Below are 18483 nucleotides of genomic sequence, written 5' to 3'. Positions count from 1 at the left end.
TAGTGGGATAAGAAACTTACCCAAGGTGGGGTACACAATTATTGAAAGGTAAGACTTCAGTACGGGCTATGCTCTATATCTATCTGCGACCAGACTAAACTAGGTAAAATGTAGAACAGTCAAATCAAAAGCAGGGCTAAGAATAAAGCACATCTCAATAAAATCAACACAGGATTAATTGGATTAGAATAAAATACATCTCTGCACAACAATAGGTTGTAGTTTTAGTTTCAGGGTACTCCAGAACATTTCAGTAAATGGTTAGGTTGCTGAAATATATTTGAGGTGCTAAGAAGTTTATAGCACTCCCTCTGCCCTCCTCCCTTTTAAGATGCATTCTCTTCTATGTATTCCCTTTTGCCCTCTCTTCCCTGTGACTGAGTGCTGATCCCAATATGACCCCTTCCCTCTGACCCCCAGCATGACCATACTACTCCCTCAATGCAGATTATTTTTCCCCTCACTGTCAGGCCAGTCTGTTGCCCAGGGTCATCCCTTTGCTTGCCGTTGCTGCCTCTGGTCACATGGAGCAGGAGCTGTTGAAAGTGCTGGTGGTAGTGCACTTCCCTCCTGTAGGTGCGACATCAGACTCCTTGTGGTGGCAGTCGGCCACACTGTTCCCCCTACCTCCTCTCTGCGCCAATTTCGGTTTCTTGATGCTTCAGTCTTCTATGCCTTCGCTTGGGATTAGGCAACAGAGCATCCGAAGCGAGGCCTGCCTGCTTAGTTTCTCAGCAGTTGCACTCTGGGGCCTCCCTTCTAGCAGACTGAGGGGGCCGATGCAATACATTTTGTGGAAAGTGGGTGCTGACTTTTCAGCACCTGCTTTCTTAGCGCACGCATGGCGCCCCCAAGGGGAGCGCCATGCAAACTCAGCATCGGTTTTCATAACCGGCCGTCTGCCAGTAATGAAAACGGATGCTGATAAACTCGAGTTTACTGGCATCGGTCTTCATAACTCGGCCGTCTGCCGAGGTTTTTTTTTTTTTTTTTTATTGAAGAAGTACTGAAAAGCAGTTTCTTTTCTGCTTTTCTGTACTTCTATGTGCGCTCAGCTATTAACGCCTTTTCCAGGCAGGCGTTAATATCAGAGCGATAAAACAGTGCGCGCGTGTGAGTGCACTGTATTGGACCAGCCCCTCTGTCAGATAAGGTACCAATTTCTTTAGCGCATGACCAACATATATTAGCTTTAGAAGCAGACAATTTTAGCAACCTGAACAGGAGTCCAGACCACTCAATGTGCTATAAAGAAGACTGATTGCATAATAGAAGCAGAGATAGATATCCGAATGGAGTGATTCCAAAATATATTCCCTAATTTAGAATCCATTTAAGAACCCATGTCCCTTTCCCACACCTTTTCTGTGCCAATACATCTAGAATCAATATGACTGAGGTTTTATAGAAGTTAGAAGCCTGCTTATTAGAGGATATTTTGGTGACGTGTCTACATCCAGCTTAGGCAATGAAATAAAATGTTTTAATTGAAGCCAGAAAAGATTTGGGGAATTAGATGCCAAATTCCACTTGTAAATCAGGAAATAATTTCAACCTCTGTTGGGACTAAAGCTGAGAAGTTCCATATATCAAAATCTGTCCAACTCTCAAATAGGTTTATGTCAACTTTTAAATTTAGGAGGGTACCACACAGGTATGTCTGAGGTGGTGTGCTAATAATGTATCCCTTTCTTGGGGAAACTTTGAAATGCATTAGTAGTAGCATAAAATCCTAGGAACTCTTTTTCATACAAATAGGTAAACACAAGTGAAGAGGAAATGGATGGGCCTCAGCCTTTTCTAGCAACAGCCAGATAGGCTTATCTTGCGTTTCAGAAGATTGCAACCAAGAACTGCCTTGCTGTAGTATAAACGCTTGGTGATGTAGCAAACTCAGGAGATTGAACACCACCTAACTTCTTAGGTGATTTCAGGTTATCCGTTTACTGAGAGCAATATGTGGCAGATTAGACTTTCATAGAAAATGAGTTGTCTCCAAAGCTTTAGAGAGGCCTCTACTTAAGGGCTAGGGTAACACACTGAGAACATAATTTAGCTTAGAAGCAATAGTTATCGCCTCATGTGTACACCAAGAGGAGTAAGGGAGACCATTTGGTAGTCAGATTTTTAAGTTGAAGTAGGTGTTCCTTGGTGTGTGTTTTTTTTTTTTTTTTTAAATCATAGTATCTTCATTTGTCCAAACCAAACCCCCATGTATTTCATAGCAGTGGGATTCCATTTAAAGGGAAAAGTAGACAAACCTTTAAAAGTATGAGCATTCAAAAGCAAAGATGTAGATTTTGACCAATTTTATACCCAGAGCTAATTAGAAAAATTACCAATTTGCAACAAAAACTGTATAGTCTACAGGCACACAGGCATGTAAATCTGCATATATCAATTTACATTCCACCCCACCATGCGTCAGCCCCTTAATTCACTGGTCATAAGAAATTGCCATGCTGGGTCAGACCAAGGGTCCATCAAGCCCAGCATCCTGTTTCCAACAGTGACCAAACCAGTCCTAATTACCTATTGCTAATGTTTACAGGGCAATATTACAGAGAGGCGAAAGAGGGCATCCCTGCCAGGTGCTATGAAATACGAACCCCCCCCCCCCCCCCTCAGAGTACATGTTAAAAATCCTTGCTTTTGGTGCAAAATATAGAAGCTTGACCATTTTGAATAAATTTAGTGCCAAATCAAAACCATTGCAAAACAGAAAACAGTCCCACTCTACCCAGTCAAATGCCTTCTCAGTGTCTAATAAAAGAGCGACCATAGGAAGGTCTAGACTATTGGAGAGAGGATGTCACATATCAGATGCCTTTCTACCATGCATAAAACCATTTTGATCACAGTGTATAACAGTCAATGGCCTTAACAAGCCTAGATGAGAATTTTGGCAAAAATAATTAAATCTACATTAATAAGGGAAATAGGACAAAACGTTTGCACTAAAGTTGGGTCCTTATCTGTTTTCTCAATAACCACAAAACCCGCAGTAGAACTTTACTGCAAAAACTTTTGAAATAAAGTGACAAAGTAAGAATTAGTAGTTCAGAGAAAAAAATTCAACTACAACATCATTGGGAGCAGGAGACTTTTCAGATGATTAATCCCTTAATAGAAGAGAATCTCCTCTTCATTAATATCAGCATCTGGCATAGTGAATTATACCTCCAAGAATTTGAGGTGATGAAGATGCCCAAATACTTCTGCAACTCAGCAGAGAGATCATGAGATTCAGGTGTATACAATTCTGAATAGAAAGTAATAAACTGTTTTGAGAATGTCTACATTTTTTCACAATCTTTGGACATAATCATAAGATTTTTTTGCCAGGCCCTCATTTCTTAAATACTGTGCAAGAGTTCTAGTTTACCTATTTTCTTCTGAATAATAATTATACTTTTGAAAAAATAGAAGCACCAGTCTGCAGACTCAAAATGGCATTATATTCGAGTTTTAACTTTGCAGCTGCAATAAGAATATTCCTGCCTAGCAATATATTGATGTTCTACTTGAACCTTTGCTCCAGAGTAAGCAGATTTATTTCTTGCTTTTTTTTTTGTGTTTTATCTCCTGCAGTATAATTGAGAATTATACCTCATTTAGTAGCCTTAAAACGCATCCCATCAAACATCATTAGGACACAAAGGTAGATTAAACTCAAAATATTCCTCACTTGCATGTTGAATGAAATACTCATCACTAAGAAGCCCAGAATTAAATCTCCATGAAGACTGCAGATTACCAATAACTTCACTAGAAGCTTCCAATGTAGCCACAGCATGATCAGAAACAAGAATCCTTTCAGTAGTGGTAAGAATCACAGAAGGCATCAAGCACTTAGAAAAAAAATCTATTCTAGAAAAGGTGAGGTGAAGAAAAGAAGAGAAATTCAGAATCTTTAGGATGTTATTGCCAGGGGTTCACTAGGAGTGGGCGCTTTGAGAGTAGAGTACAAAATAAACCAAAATTAGTTGTTGAGTCTGAATTTAGTCTTCTGGTCCAAAATAGTCTAAATGTAAACTAAAGTCTTTCCCAGGGATTATAGGATAAGTTCTAGCATCAGCAATATTTTGAGCAATTTCCTTAAAGAAATCAGGAGAGTCAATATTAGGTGCATAAAGATTAAACAAAGCAAAGATAACCCACATGTCTATGCCACAACATTAACCCAACTGCCTTCAGCATTTTAATGCTGAGATAACACAGTAATGCTACTAGTTTTCCTAGAGGGAATGATCACACCATTTTTCTTACATAGGAAGGAGAAAAGGCAAGGACTTCAAAACTCATAGTGGATAACTAGAGAGATTCTTTAGAATCTAAATGTCTCTTGAAGGAAGATATCTGCCTTTAGTCTTTCTATACCTTAAGAAATCTTTCTTTCTCTTAATAGGATTATGGAAGCCTTTAATGTTTCATGACAAAAACTTGAAATCAGCATGATGCTAGTGGGAATAGAATTACAAGTAAAGCATATCTTTCCAAGAAGAATGCAAAACAATGTATACCAATAGGTAAAATAGCTCTAAACTGCCTCATAAATAGAGAAAAGAAATAAATGATAGTGTAATAGTAAGTACATATAATATCAACAAACATCACAGATCCATACAGAGAAATCCAAACTGTTCTGTGATTTCTCCACGATTTAACACCAGGAACAAGGTGGTAGAACAGTGAAAAGTGATGAAACAACCTTTAAAAGCCTGGAAGCTAAAGAGACAGGATAGAGATTTGACTCATAGAATTCAGCCACACAAGAAAAATGGCCATGTAATACTGCAGTACCAATTGATAAATTGCAGCAACTCTAATAAATAAAAGAATCCAACCTGATTCATCAGAAGCAAAGCAAGCATCCTTAAAACATAAACTGCATGAGAAACAACATATTAAATAGGAATTGTAACTCACTTTATCCCAGGACAAGCAGGATGCTAGTCCTCACATATGGATGACGTCACTGGAAAGAGCTCTATCACGGAAAACTTTCTGTCAAAGTTTCTAGAAACCTTTGACTGGCACACTGAGCCCACTGAGCATGCCCAGCATGCCATGATCCCTTGAGCCACAGGGATCTCCCTTCAGTCTTTGTTTTTCCTCGCTGCTGTTAGCATTGCGGTGAAGGAGCCCTGTGAGTTTTCTCACACAAAATACTTAGAGAAAAAAAAACTTAAAATTTCTCTTTTCATCCCCTTCTTAGGGGTCTCCCTGTCTTCACCGGCCAGTGAGTACTTGGGTTTTTCCGGTCGATTCCGGTTAAACAAAAATTTTTCTGTCAGAAGGCCGTCGACGGCTGTCCGGCCTTCATAAAGGCAACGGGTTTTAAAAAGTGCCCGAACTGCCCTCGCACTATGCCCATCACCAACCCGCATGTTGAGTGTGTGCTGTGCTTGGGTGAATCCCATAACGTATCCACCTGTCCACAATGTGCCGAAATGACAGCCAAGGGTAGACGAGCCCGTCAGGAGAAGATGGAACATCTCTTCCATATTCAATTAATACCATCGTCATCGACTCAGTCGTCTCCGGCTGGAGCGGCTAAAAAGTTAGTTAGTTCGAAAGCGTCGCCCTGATGGCTCCGGTGACCACTTATCACGGACTCCATCCCGGCCATCGGTAAAATCTACATCGGTGCTTGAGAAGAAAAGCACCGAGCATTGGGAAAAGCATCACCATTGTCATCGGATGTCGACACCCGATGTTGCATTGATTCGGTGAACCCCGTCGATGCCAAAGGAACCATCACCGAAAAGAGCTTGAGTGGAACGTCCTTCGATGCCTCTCACTCCAAGGCGTTCCCCACCGGTACTGTGCCGGGTACCAAGCCATCACAGGGACCTGTGGATGTGCCGGTTCTGCCTTCTCTGCTACCCCCATAGCTGCTCTGACCTCACCAGCTATATGGGAGGAACTGGATGGATTTATCCGCCAGGCAGTAAAAGACGCTCTTCGGTGCCATCCGAGCCGATTCCCGTGCCGATACCGCCATTGATGCTGATGCCGGACCTCTCACTCTTTGCACCAATTCTGGCGAAACTCGATACCCTCATCGGTGCTCTACCGGTTCAACCACCGGCACCGCAAATACCGATCCCCATGAGTGAAGACGATGTCTCCGGGGTTTCTTCCATGCCTAAACCTGTTCCAGGGCCATCTGGGATTTCTCGGCTGAGAATTCCAGTGACACCATTGATGCCTTTTTCTCCCCCATTAATGCCACAGCAAAAGCCATCGATACCTTTCTTCATACCTCCCTCTACTCCCCCACGATGCCTTTCATCAGACACCTGGGAGGAGGGAGACACAGATTCTTCATCAGAAGATGTGCTGTCTGAGCCATTCCCATCTGAAGAATGGAGGAAGTCACCTCCAGAGGATCTTTCATTTTCAAATTTTGTCAAGGAGATGGCTGATACCATATCTTTTCAGTTAGTGACAGAAGAGGACACCAGGCAGAAGACTCTGGAGATTTTGCAGTTTGTGGACCCTCTTAAGGAAGTATTAGCAATTCTAGTCCATGAAGTCCTAGTTGACCTGCAACACAGACTGTGGGAGCACCTATGTTCAATCCCACCGGGAACAAGAGGATGGATGCTACCTACCTAGTTCAGCACATTCCAGGTTACCAAAAGGCCCAACTCCCACACCAATCTGTGGTGGTAGAATCCGCCCAGAAGAAATCAAAGAGGATAGTCCTCACTCATCGACACCTCCTGGCAAAGAACAAAAGTTCTTAGACACTCTTGGCAGGAAAGTCTTTCAAGGCTCAATGCTTGTTTCCAGGATAGTGTCACATCAACTATATATGACGCAGTATCAGCGCAATCTCTGGAAACAAACGCAACAACTATCTGAGACTTTGCCTCAACAGTATCAATACTCTGTAAATGATCTTATACATAAGGGCCTAGAAGCAGGCAAACGCTTAAGTCCGTGTAGCCTATGATAGTTTTGAAACCTCGTCCAGGATGGCTGCAACTGGAATTGGTGCACGTAGGTGGGCCTGGCTAAATGCCTCTGACCTCAGGCCTGAGGTTCAGGAAAAGCTGGCAAATTACCTTGTGCTGGTGACAACCTTTTTGGAGGCAAGGTTCAGGATGCAATAGCACAATTAAAAGAAGACTCTGAAACTTTGTGTCAGCTCTCTGCTGTTCCAACAGAACCACCATCTTCGGCACTTAGAACAGTACACATAGACACCAAGAAACCCTATTACCGACCACAGAGATATTATCCACTGGCACCCCGTGGTAGGGCATCTAGACCAGCACAGAGAAGTCAGCCTAGACAACCAAGGGCACCTAGGCCTCAACCCCCACCTCAGACAGGCCCTGCATCAGGATTTTGAGAACCCACCAGAGGACAGCAGCCAACTCCACTGACCTGATCCCAAATCTACCAGTGGGAGGTCGGGTCTCTTTCTTTCAACCCACTTGGTCAAAGATTACAACAAATCAATGGGTACAATCCATTATAATACACGGTTACCAACTGGATTTCCTCACAGTACCAAAAGACTCTCCACCAAAGTCTCTTTGGATACACAAGGATCATATCACTCTCCTGAACACAGAATTATCCACCCTTCTGAGAGCCAGGACCGTGGAACCAGTTCCCCGACCTCAGCAGGGCAGAGGATTCTACTCCCGTTATTTCCTTATTCCAAAGAAAACAGAAGGCCTACGTCTCATCTTAGACCTCCACAATATCAACAAATTTCTACGGAGAGAAAAATTCAGGATGGTCTCCTTAGGCACCATGCTTCCCCTTCGTCAGACAGGAGACTGGCTCTGTTCTGTGGATCTGCAAGACGCTTACGCTCACATTTCAATATTCCCTCCTCATCACAAATTTCTGCGTTTCCTGGTGGGTCATCAGCACTTCCAATACCGGGTTCTGCCATTCAGACTTGCCTCAGCACCCCAAATATTTACATAGTGCCTAGTGGTAGCAGCAACTCATTTACACAAGAAAAGTGTACACGTTTTTCCTTACCTGGACGACTGGCTCATCAAAAGCCAGTCAAAGCAAGCAACTCTTACCTCTCAGGCTCACAATCAATCTGCTCCACTCGTTGGGATTCCACATCAATTACCAGAAATCCCACCTCACACCATCTCGCCTACTGCAATTCATCTGAGCAGAGTTGAACACCATAAAATCAAGAGCCTTCCTCCCAGAGGACAGTGCAGAAACACTCTCCTCATTAGCGAAATCTCTGCACACAAAGAAACAGGCGACAGCACATCAGTTTCTAACACTGCTCGGACCCATGGCCTCCACAGTTTGTCACTCAATGAGAATAATCCAATGGACATTTAAGATCACAATGGGTGCAAGCCATTCAACCATTGTCGTCTCCAACTCTAATAACCCACCAACTATGTTCATTTCTCCTCTGGTGGGCAAACAAGAACAACTTGCGCACAGGCCTACCTTTCCAACAACCAATTCTGCAAGTAACTTTAACTATAAATGCATCCACCTTAGGTTGGGGAGCACACATGGGCAATCTCCAAACTCAAGAAACTTGGACAAAACTCGAAGCAACTTTTCAAATCAATTTTTTGGAACTTCGAGCTATACGTTATGCTCTACATGCGTTCAAGGACTGCCTTTCACACAAGACAGACAACACAGTTGTGATGTGGTACCTGAACCAGCAGGGAGGTACGGGCTCGTATTTCCTTTGTCAAGAAGCCGCACAAATTTGGGACTGGGCACTGACACATTCCATGTTTCTCCGGGCCGCTTATCTTGCAGGCATACACAACATAGTTGCAGATCGCCTCAGTTGTCAGTTCCATTCCCACGAGTGATCCCTGGATCCTTTGGTAACGACCAGAATATTCCAACGCTGGGGCCAACCAACCATAGATCTTTTTGCATCCAAACTGAACCGCAAAGTGGACACATTCTGTTCCCTATACAAAGGGATCAACAAATTCACCAGGGATGCCTTTGCTCACCCCTGGAACTCAGGCCTTCTATACACGTATCCCCCGATACTGCTAATAACCAAAACTCTAGTGAAGCTACAACAGGACAAGGGGTCAATGATACTCATAACCCCTTATTGGCCTTGACAAGTATGGTTTCCCATACTTCTTGACCTATCGATCAGAGAGCCAATTCGCCTGGGTACAGCTCCCCCTCTCATGACTCGGGATCAGGGCAGGTTGCGCCATCCCAACCTTCAAACCCTATCCCTGACAGCCTTGATGTCAAAAGCTTGATCCTACAACCACTTAATCTTTCAACTAATGTGTCTTAAGTGCTGGTAGCTTCACGTAAGCCTTCCATAAGAAAACCCTATCGCTCTAAGTGGAAAAGATTCTCCACATGGTGTGGACAGAAAAGTATTGATCCCTTTTCCTGCCCCACATCATCTTTATTAGACTCTCTGGCACCTTTCAGACTCTGGTCTCCAGACCACTTCAGTAAGGGTACATTTAAGTGCTATCTCAGCTTACCATCATACAATAGGGAATGCACCAATATCAGTGCAACCGCTTGTCAGTAGATTTATGAGAGGTTTAATTCACTTTAAACCCCCGTTACGGCCACCAGTCACTGAATGGGACCTTAATATAGTACTAACAAGACTCATGCATTCTCCTTTTGAACCCCTGGATTCCTGCGATATTAAATTTCTAACATGGAAAATTCTCTTTAGTAGCTATTACATGTGCTAGAAGGGTTAGTGAGTTACAAGCACTTGTCACATACCCACCATATACAAAATTCTTACATGACCGAGTGGTACTCCATACTCACCCTAAATTCCTTCCCAAGGTAATTATGGAATTCCACTTGAATCAATCCATAGTTTTGCCCACATTCTTCCCAAGACCTCACTCTCACCAAGGCGAGAGGGTTTTGCATACCTTAGACTGTAAATGTGCACTTGCATATTAGACTGCACTGCAGTCCATAGGAAATTCACTCTACTCTGTTCTTTTGATAAAAACAAACCAGGTAAAGCAGTGGGCAAACAAACGCTAACTGGCCTGCAGATTGTATAGAGTTCTGCTATGAAAAAGCAGGCCTTCCTCTCCAGGGACAAGTAAAGGCGCATTCAGTAAGAGCAATGTCAAACTCAGTAGCGCACTATGCAATAGCTGACATATGTACAGCTGCAACATGGAGTTCTCTTCACACCTATGCAGCTCATTATTGTTTGGACAAGGAAGGATGACCAGATTCAGCCTACGGACAATCTGTCTTAAAGAACTTGTATCCAGCATAATCCCAACTCCTTCCGCATCCAACCTGCTGTGATTTCAGGCTGCCTCATTTTTCCAACAGTACACCAGTTGTTGTGCCTGTTGCGCAAGTTGTTGCTGTTGGTCCAACACAAGAATGACTCAGCCTGTAGCTTGCTAATCACCCATATGTGAGGACTAGCATCCTGCTTGTCTTGGGATAAAGCAAAATTGCTTACCTATAATAGGTGTTATCCCAGGACAGCAGGATGTAGTCCTCATGAAACCACCCGCCACCCCGCGGAGTTGGGTCTGATACATTTTATTATTTTATTTTTTGGCTAAAGCTTATTGCTACACATGAGACTGAAAGGAGACCCCTGTGGCTCGAGGGATCATGGCATGCTGGGCATGCTCAATGGGCTCAGTGTGCCAGTCAAAACAGAAAGTTTTCCATGATAGGGCTCTGTCCAGTGATGTCACCCATATGTGAGGGCTACATCATGTTGTCCTGGGATAACACCTATTACAGGTAAGCAATTTTGTTTTCAAGTTCTAGACAAAATCGGGAGACCACTCACTGTTATCATAGCGCTCGATATATAAGCAATGCCTACCCATAATGCAAAAAGAATTGCTCATCTTCATTAAGTACAGCAAACGAACAAATGTGACAACCCATATAGACTTTTGAACAAGACTCAGTTAATAGAAAATGAAAGGACAAAGGGAAATGTCCTGTAATGTATCTAGTCAAGAGAACAGCAACAGCAGCAGCAGTGTGTTATGCCACTGAACTATGGGAGGTTAAACACGAAATTTGAAGGCAATCACTAAATGGTCAACCTCACTCAGCCGTAGTTAGCAAAAATAAAATGGCTAATTTCATAGTACAGAAAAAAATATGAATGTCCAAGAATTGGAAAGTTTCTCATTTAATATTCATATCTGATCCAGCAAGACCTTCTAAAAGGACTGCAACAACTTTGGCTCATCAGAATTCTTTGCAGAATTGTTGTGCAACTCACATTCTTGCAGGGTGAAACAATCCATAATATTCATTCAAGGACTTCACTTGAGGCCACGTTGCAAGAAATTGTTTCTGATGCTGCACAATAGTCTTGTTCAGATCTGGAAGAATAAGAATCTGCGTTCCTTCAAATCATAAAAGTGCCGTAATCTTCGCCTGCTGGAGAATCTCCAATGCTTGAGGGTAGTGCAGGATCTGGAGTACAAAGTTCTTGGGAATTTGGCCCCTAGACAATAATACACTGGTGAATGGTGCACTCTTAAGTCTCAAAGGGTTGCTCAAAAGTTAGGTCCAACAGCTTAGTGAAAAATGTCTGCAGAAACTCAAGGGTATCAGAGCCTTCGGAGTGTTCAGGGATCCCCCCCAAACCCATAAATTGTCATGGTGAGGAGATCTGTTATTTAAGTCTTCCAGATCTCTCTCCAGTAATGTAACTCTTGTTGGAGACCTGAAATCAGTTCAGCATTAACAGACATCCTGTGGTCCAATTTTACAGACTTTTTAGTTATATTAATGAAAAATGCTCCTTGAGCGCAGCAAGATCCACTTTGTATTTCATGCATGGTATCGGGATTTCGTCTCAAAAAATCTTTATTCTGCAACAGCTCATTCGTAAGTCTCAGTAGCAAGACAGGTTCTTTGCCGGGTGCCATCTTGATTTGGGAGGGGGATCTTATTTATACCTCTTAACACTTTTTTGTAGTGCAGCAACAAGCTCCCTTTTCACCTACTTGCTCATAGATATTACCACAGTCGAATTCCAAAATCAAAAAGCAGAATAAATAGAAATCTAAATTTTAGTGAAGATTCTCAGGAGTCCGTCCCTCAAGCCCTGTACTCGCTAGTACCCCCCAGGATATGCATTTTTTAAAATAAAATACATATAAATCAGGAAGAGAGACCAAAGATTATGCAGACATGGAGGTAGAATTACCCCCAGAGATAATCACTCTAAAAGCATTCATGATGAAACGAAATTAGGATTGTGCTAATTTAAGTCACAGCTGGAAATTTTGTTGCCAAATGGAAACAGACATGCAGGAGCTATTTCAAAGTTTTGTTTCTTGTTTTCAGTGAGAGCATCCAAAAAAATTTCACAATTCATTTGCCTGTTTGAATAAATTGAAAACTTTCTGAATTGAATTTGAGGTGAAATGTGAGTTTTTTTTGTGTTTTGTTTTTTTTTTTTTAAAGTTGCTTTGCTTAACCATTCATCTTTCTGGATTTTTGTAAATGAGGCATGTAGATGGACTGACTATTGTGTTCCATTCCAATTCCCTCAAATTATGAAAATAGCTTGAAACTGAGGAGTGACATTGGGAGAACAGTATTTTTAAAAGAAGAATTATAGGCATATTGTATAGCTTTTATTTCAAACAATTTTAATGTATTTAGGATTTAAGTCTCTTTGGACATAAAAGATGACCTAGAATAGTAAAGACAAAGGCAATTTAGTATTTCACAGATTTGTAAATATAGCTGTTTTAAGTGGTACTAAGTTGTATTAAAAGTAGAATTATTTGATCAGGAAAAATTGTATACAGATTAGAACTTGTTTAATATCAGCAGTGACAGACTTTTTTTAATTTATGCAACTCTTCTTTAAATGTAGACTTTGATATTTATATGGAGGAAATATTTTTTAATGTTGAAACTGTTTCCAGAGAAACTGACTGTTTTGTAAGCTAAATGCACAGCCAACCCAGGATAACATATGTTTGTGATCACTGAGTAACAAAATTTTAAAATTAATAAGCTGCTTTTTATTAAATGGGAAAACTAAATATGCAACAGAAGGTAAGAAACCAATGATTGATTCAGTATTTTATAAATGTTTCTTGTAGACATTTGCTGTAGAACATTCAGAACAGAAGTATCAGAAACAAGTGAAATTGCTGGGGACTTATTCTGCACAAGTATTCAAACATTTGCAGATTCAGAAGCATCTTAAATAACAGGTATTTTTGCAATTTGTGTTTACTAGTTCTGATATACCGAGCAACTTAAAATATCAAATTCAATCTAACGAAATGTGTGACGTACACTTTTGATAGTTGGTATATGGATTCACTTGCCTGCCTTATACCTGTGGCATTATCTGTAGACTCACATTTAAAGAGACTGCATTAAAACCATGTCGTTCATTAATGTGTTTGTACTGTGCCCTTTGAGAATTCTGCTGGCTAAGGAAGCATGTTATCCTAGTGCATGTTTTGCCTGTGTTAGAAATCCAGTGGCCAGTACTGACTATGTAACTGTATTTCCCCATTAGTTTTTCATTTGTAGCTAACATGGCCACAAAACTTGAGAATTTCTGCTGCTCTTTATATACCTTTTTAGTGCTTGGACACCATAGAATTATATCCATCTTAACCGGTCTCCAGAGATTTCTTTAAAAAGCAGGGCTTTCACCTGTTTTATAAAGATCTTTATATCATTGATAGCTTGGATTGGTACGGGAAGCGCATTTCCTCATCAATGGACCAATGATGGAGAAAGCCCAGCTTCTAGAGCCTTTCAAATATAAGGCTCTAACAGAAGGGGCGTAAAGATCTGGTAGGGACATAAGGGGTCAATAATTGCCTCGGGGGGGGGGGGGGGCATCCATTTTTATGACTTTAAAGACCAATATCAATATTTTAATACTGGATACGATGATAGGGAGCCAGTGCGATTCCTGTGAAATTGGACCAATGAGATCCCAGGGTCGAGCATGCATAATTAAATGAGCACCGCATTTTGCAAAACCATGTAATGCTTGTATGCTCGAGGCTGAAAGGCTGATAAATATTGCATTACAGTAATCAATTGTTGAAAGTACGAACGACTGTATTAGGATATGACAATCATTTTTATCCAGAATATATCTTATATGACGTGTCTAACTTTTTTATTTTATTACATCTATTCCACTAGATCCATTTTGTACAATGCGGATTACAAAATAACATTTAAAAAGCACAGATAAAACAATTAACATGATTAAAAAAAAATGTGCATCTTATGCTTCCCACATTTTACATCAATATATATATTAAAATGCTTTTAACAGTTTTCTAAACTGCAAATAATCTTGCTCTTGGTGTAACCATAGCGGAAGCGTATTCTACATAATGGGAGCTATGACTAGGTACACATTTATCTAATTTTCCAAACAATTTTTACAAATACTGCATGATTGATTTATATATTATAATATACATCTTAAAGTGAATTTGATATTTAACTGGGAGTCAGTGTAACTTAAAAAAGGGGGCTTTACAGATACCCCCCCACCCCCTCCCCAAGGTTAATTAAAATTCACCCCAACAGCAGCATTTTGTATCAGTTGGAGCATTTTTACCAAATTTATTGGCATTCCCATGTAAAGTGCATTACAATAATCTAAACAGCTGAGAACTAGTGCCTGGACAATCAAAAGTCCTCCAATGGCAACAGATTTCTTAATGGTCTCAAAACCTGTAATTTTGAAAAATGCTCTCTAGACTATTCCTTTAACCTGGGCCTTCAACGTCAGAGCTGAATTCAACATAACTATGTTGCGGGATTCAATTTTTACTGTCAATATACAATTCTCAAAATGTACCTTCATTCGTGTCAACTTAAAATCCAGATTTAAGAATTGCTCACAAGTGAGGTAAAAATGTCAGGTGCTAGGCAAAAACAATCCCCAAATTATTTTTACAACAGTTTGAACTGGGATTTTATCCCCATTAACGATAATAGGAGGATTTCAGCATCAGGTGGGAAAAGCAAACCATCTCTGATTGTTATCTAGATTTAATAACAAACTATTCTGTTCCATCTAAAGATTAATTTTAACCATACCGATTGAGATATGGGTTATTGTGGTCTTGAAGGAGTCCTCTACGGGAAAATAAAGTTGAAAGGCAGTATATGCTCTAAACCCAATCCCTAACTTCTCAATTAAAACACCTAGAGGGACCAGATAAGAACAAGTGCTGATAGAATGGATCCCTGAAGGACCTCTTGTTGAATCTCATACCAGTCTGAATGTGACCCCTGCAGCCAGATCTGCTATTTTCGACAGATATAATGCAAACCACAGATAAACTGAACCTTCAACTCCCACCTGCTTTAGACATTGTAACAGAATGTTGTGGGCTACTGTCATAGGCCGTTGTTTTATCTAGATAGATGACTGAGTAATTTTTATTTTAACTGCCTGATTTACTGTATCCTACTTGTAAATTTGGACTTTGGATTGTTTGAGCTATTAACATTTTATAAACCAGTTCAGATGTCTTTTTTTCATATTATTGGAGAATGAGTAAATAAAGGACAATACAATTGTCTTGGATTGGCCACTGTTGGAAATGGGATACTGGACTTGATGGACCCTTGGTCTGACCCAGTATGGCATACCTTATGTTATTAATTTATATTTATACACTGCTCTTCTTCAAGAAAGATGTACTAAGAAGCCCAGATCCTTGTTGAACAAATTCTGAAGGTCTATCAGCTTGGACAACCTGTAAAAGCAGACTGATTTTCTATGATCATGTCACATACATGGCAATGTAGATATTTACTATAGTGTATTATGTAAAGCATCAGTTGGTGGTTAGCTATAAAAGTCTACTTTCAGATTTTGGTTACAGAGTACGTACTTTTAAACTTAGTTCTTTTATCCTATCTACCAAAATTATGCAAGGCCTCCCAACACAAACCCTACTGAGACACTCACCCGGATGTTTCCCAACCAGTGTGCCTTCAGACCTGATCAGGTGTGCCAAAGAAAAATCACCACTGCCTGATATTCAGATCCAGACCAGCATATGAGTTCTACTCTCGGCACTTCACAGCAACAATACACATAAAGGAGCTCCTTTCTGAGAATGTGTAATCAAGCATGCCTCCTTTTCTTAGATACAAATGAGCCCTGGAGTGTGGTAGTCAATAGGCAGCAAGCCAGGGAGTGGATAGCTGGACCTGCTTTGTGTAGCATACACTTTTTAAAACAGCATTTCCTCATCTTCCCTCTTGACTGGCCGCCTTCTTTTATTCCTTCCAGATGGGGAGAGCGTGCAGTGAACACTGCATGTGACTTGTTCTGTATGTTCAGAGAAGTAGTAGTGTAGGAGCTCTGGCAGCCTTTTGGGCCACTGATCTCTAAGTTGTTTTTCTTCAATAATATCAGCATTGAAAACTACCTCTGATTCAAGAGAGGCTTCTTTGGCTTGTAGAATCTTATTTTTGCCGGCTGCCTGTACAACACTGACTTTTTTTTCTTCTCCTACACTTTTATATGGAGGGAGCTGGTACATTGTGATGGGTCCATGTGTTTCCACGTACTCTCTTCCTTTGTTTTAAAATTTGAAGTGTGTGTGGTGGGGCTTTCAGAGCTTCCCTAGCTACTCTTTTGGCTATATAAGTCCTTTCTATGTCTGCACTGCCAGCTTGGTGCAGTTTGGTGTGCTCAAGTTATGGTAGGTCGAGAAACCAAATTAAGTCCATCTATGTATGCTGTTCACTGAATTTATTGTAATTTCATGGTGAAGCAATTTCAAAAATAAGAGATACTTAGTGGCTCCCATACACAGGTGGACTCTGAATTTGGTTTCTCGACCCACCGTACCTTGATTACTCGTGTTCTGGACTTTTCCACCTAATCTGTGCGTGTCTGCAATTTGGTGTGCCACATGTCATTTTTGTTAATCTAGATGTGCCTTGGTATGGAAAAGATTGGGAAACGCTGCACTAGAGGAAAGAAAGGAAGAGGGGATATGCTAGAAATTTCTAATTATTTCACAAGCTTCAGAAAAGTATAAGAAGGGAACAGTTTATGTAGAAAACAAGATAGGAAAGGGATACTTCATGGAGTATATAATTTCAAAGTGTGTTCTTTGACTGCACTTTAGCCTTGTCATCCTTGTGTGCCCTTCTCATCTCAAAGTGGACTTGCCCATGCTGGATATAAGCCTGGAATCGTAGCAGACCCAGGTCACTACAGTGCACCATTATTATTGAGGACTGTGGAGGCAATGGTGTCTGCTGCTGGCATGTATTTACGGGCCCTGCTTGAAATTGTAGCTGCAGAGCGGCCGTTCATCTCCTTCTGGGGAAGTTGTCCAAGATGTTGTGGTTTGCGGAAGCAGGTAGGGATAGAACAGACTTGCACTTTAAGAGGGCATCTAATGATGATGGGGAGAGGGATTGGTTGGTTAGAAGTGTTTCGGTCTGTCACAGCAACTGACTGGTGACTGTCATTACTTTCTCCCACTACCACCTCATCAGTCTGCCTGTGTCCCTCTCTTTCTGTGAGCAGGGACTAGTGGAAGGAGAGAATGGCACTTTGCTGCACCACGGGTAATTCTGGTACGTTAACATGATGAGAGAAAACCCACCTTCCATCTGTGTGTGAGCAGCAGGTACATAACTTGAAAAATGATACCGACAGATCAGAAATTGACAGGGATATATGATATAAAGAACAAAAAAGGGAAACCAACCGCACTACAAGAACTAGCTGCAATAGTGAAGGGAAACAGTGCAATAAATACTGTGCTTATTTTATATTTATCAAAAAAATTGAATACATGAAGTAAAATGTTAACAAAAACACATTAAAAACTGAACATAGCCATATTTCAGCACAAATGCCTGCTTCATGGATATAGACTTATACAAATCATATATAAACAAACAAGAACATAAGCTCATAAGTGCCTAACAGCTGAAAGATAGCTGAGAAACGTATTTCCAAAGTTGTCACCACTGTTATTACTTCTGCTTGTCTCAGGCCAGATATCCTGATCCATAGTGAGGAACTTGGATCAGTGTGAAAGATATCTGCCGGTCAACCCCCCCAAGACATAGGTGGTGGAACTCAGAGAAGGGGTGGCAAAACTGAACCATATGGGAGAATGAGGTGCTTATTTGAAGAGCCAAAAATGGGGAAAACTCAAGCAGAAGGGAAAGTGAAAATGGACCACAAGATGACTGTGCCAAATTTTTATAGCCACTAGACCCTATATCCCAACTCCAGTTTCCCTTGAGCTGAAGAACTAGTCCACAGCTCTGAAAAAAGGAGAAATGATCACAAAATGAGGAGGAGCAGAGACTTACAAATCCTAAACCTGGAGACTCGGCAGTCAAAGCACCTAGAAGGTGCAGGGTAGTTGTGGTTGGTGACTCTCTTTGGAGAGAGACATTGAACCATCCATCTGCTGACCAAACCTGTTGCCCTGTTGGGGAATGTGCTGTCTG

At 41.1% G+C, this 18483-nt stretch overlaps 1 protein-coding gene across 13 annotated transcripts in view; it reads left to right on the top strand.

Annotated features, from left to right (window-relative positions):
- Positions 1-18483, top strand: part of EPB41L2 (erythrocyte membrane protein band 4.1 like 2) — a 647115-nt gene that overhangs the window by 11246 nt on the left and 617386 nt on the right. For 11 of the 13 annotated variants that reach the window (XM_029594576.1, XM_029594575.1, XM_029594573.1 and 8 more), the window contains exon 2: positions 13098-13211. The exons of the other annotated variants lie outside the window; for them this stretch is intronic. The gene's annotated coding sequence lies outside the window, so the exon portion shown is untranslated. The remainder of the gene's footprint in view (positions 1-13097; positions 13212-18483) is intronic. 13 annotated transcript variants of the gene reach the window in all.

Source organism: Rhinatrema bivittatum, chromosome 3, assembly GCF_901001135.1.
Source record: "Rhinatrema bivittatum chromosome 3, aRhiBiv1.1, whole genome shotgun sequence".
Lineage (NCBI taxonomy): Eukaryota > Metazoa > Chordata > Amphibia > Gymnophiona > Rhinatrematidae > Rhinatrema > Rhinatrema bivittatum.
This window is presented reverse-complemented; position numbering and strand designations above follow the sequence as displayed.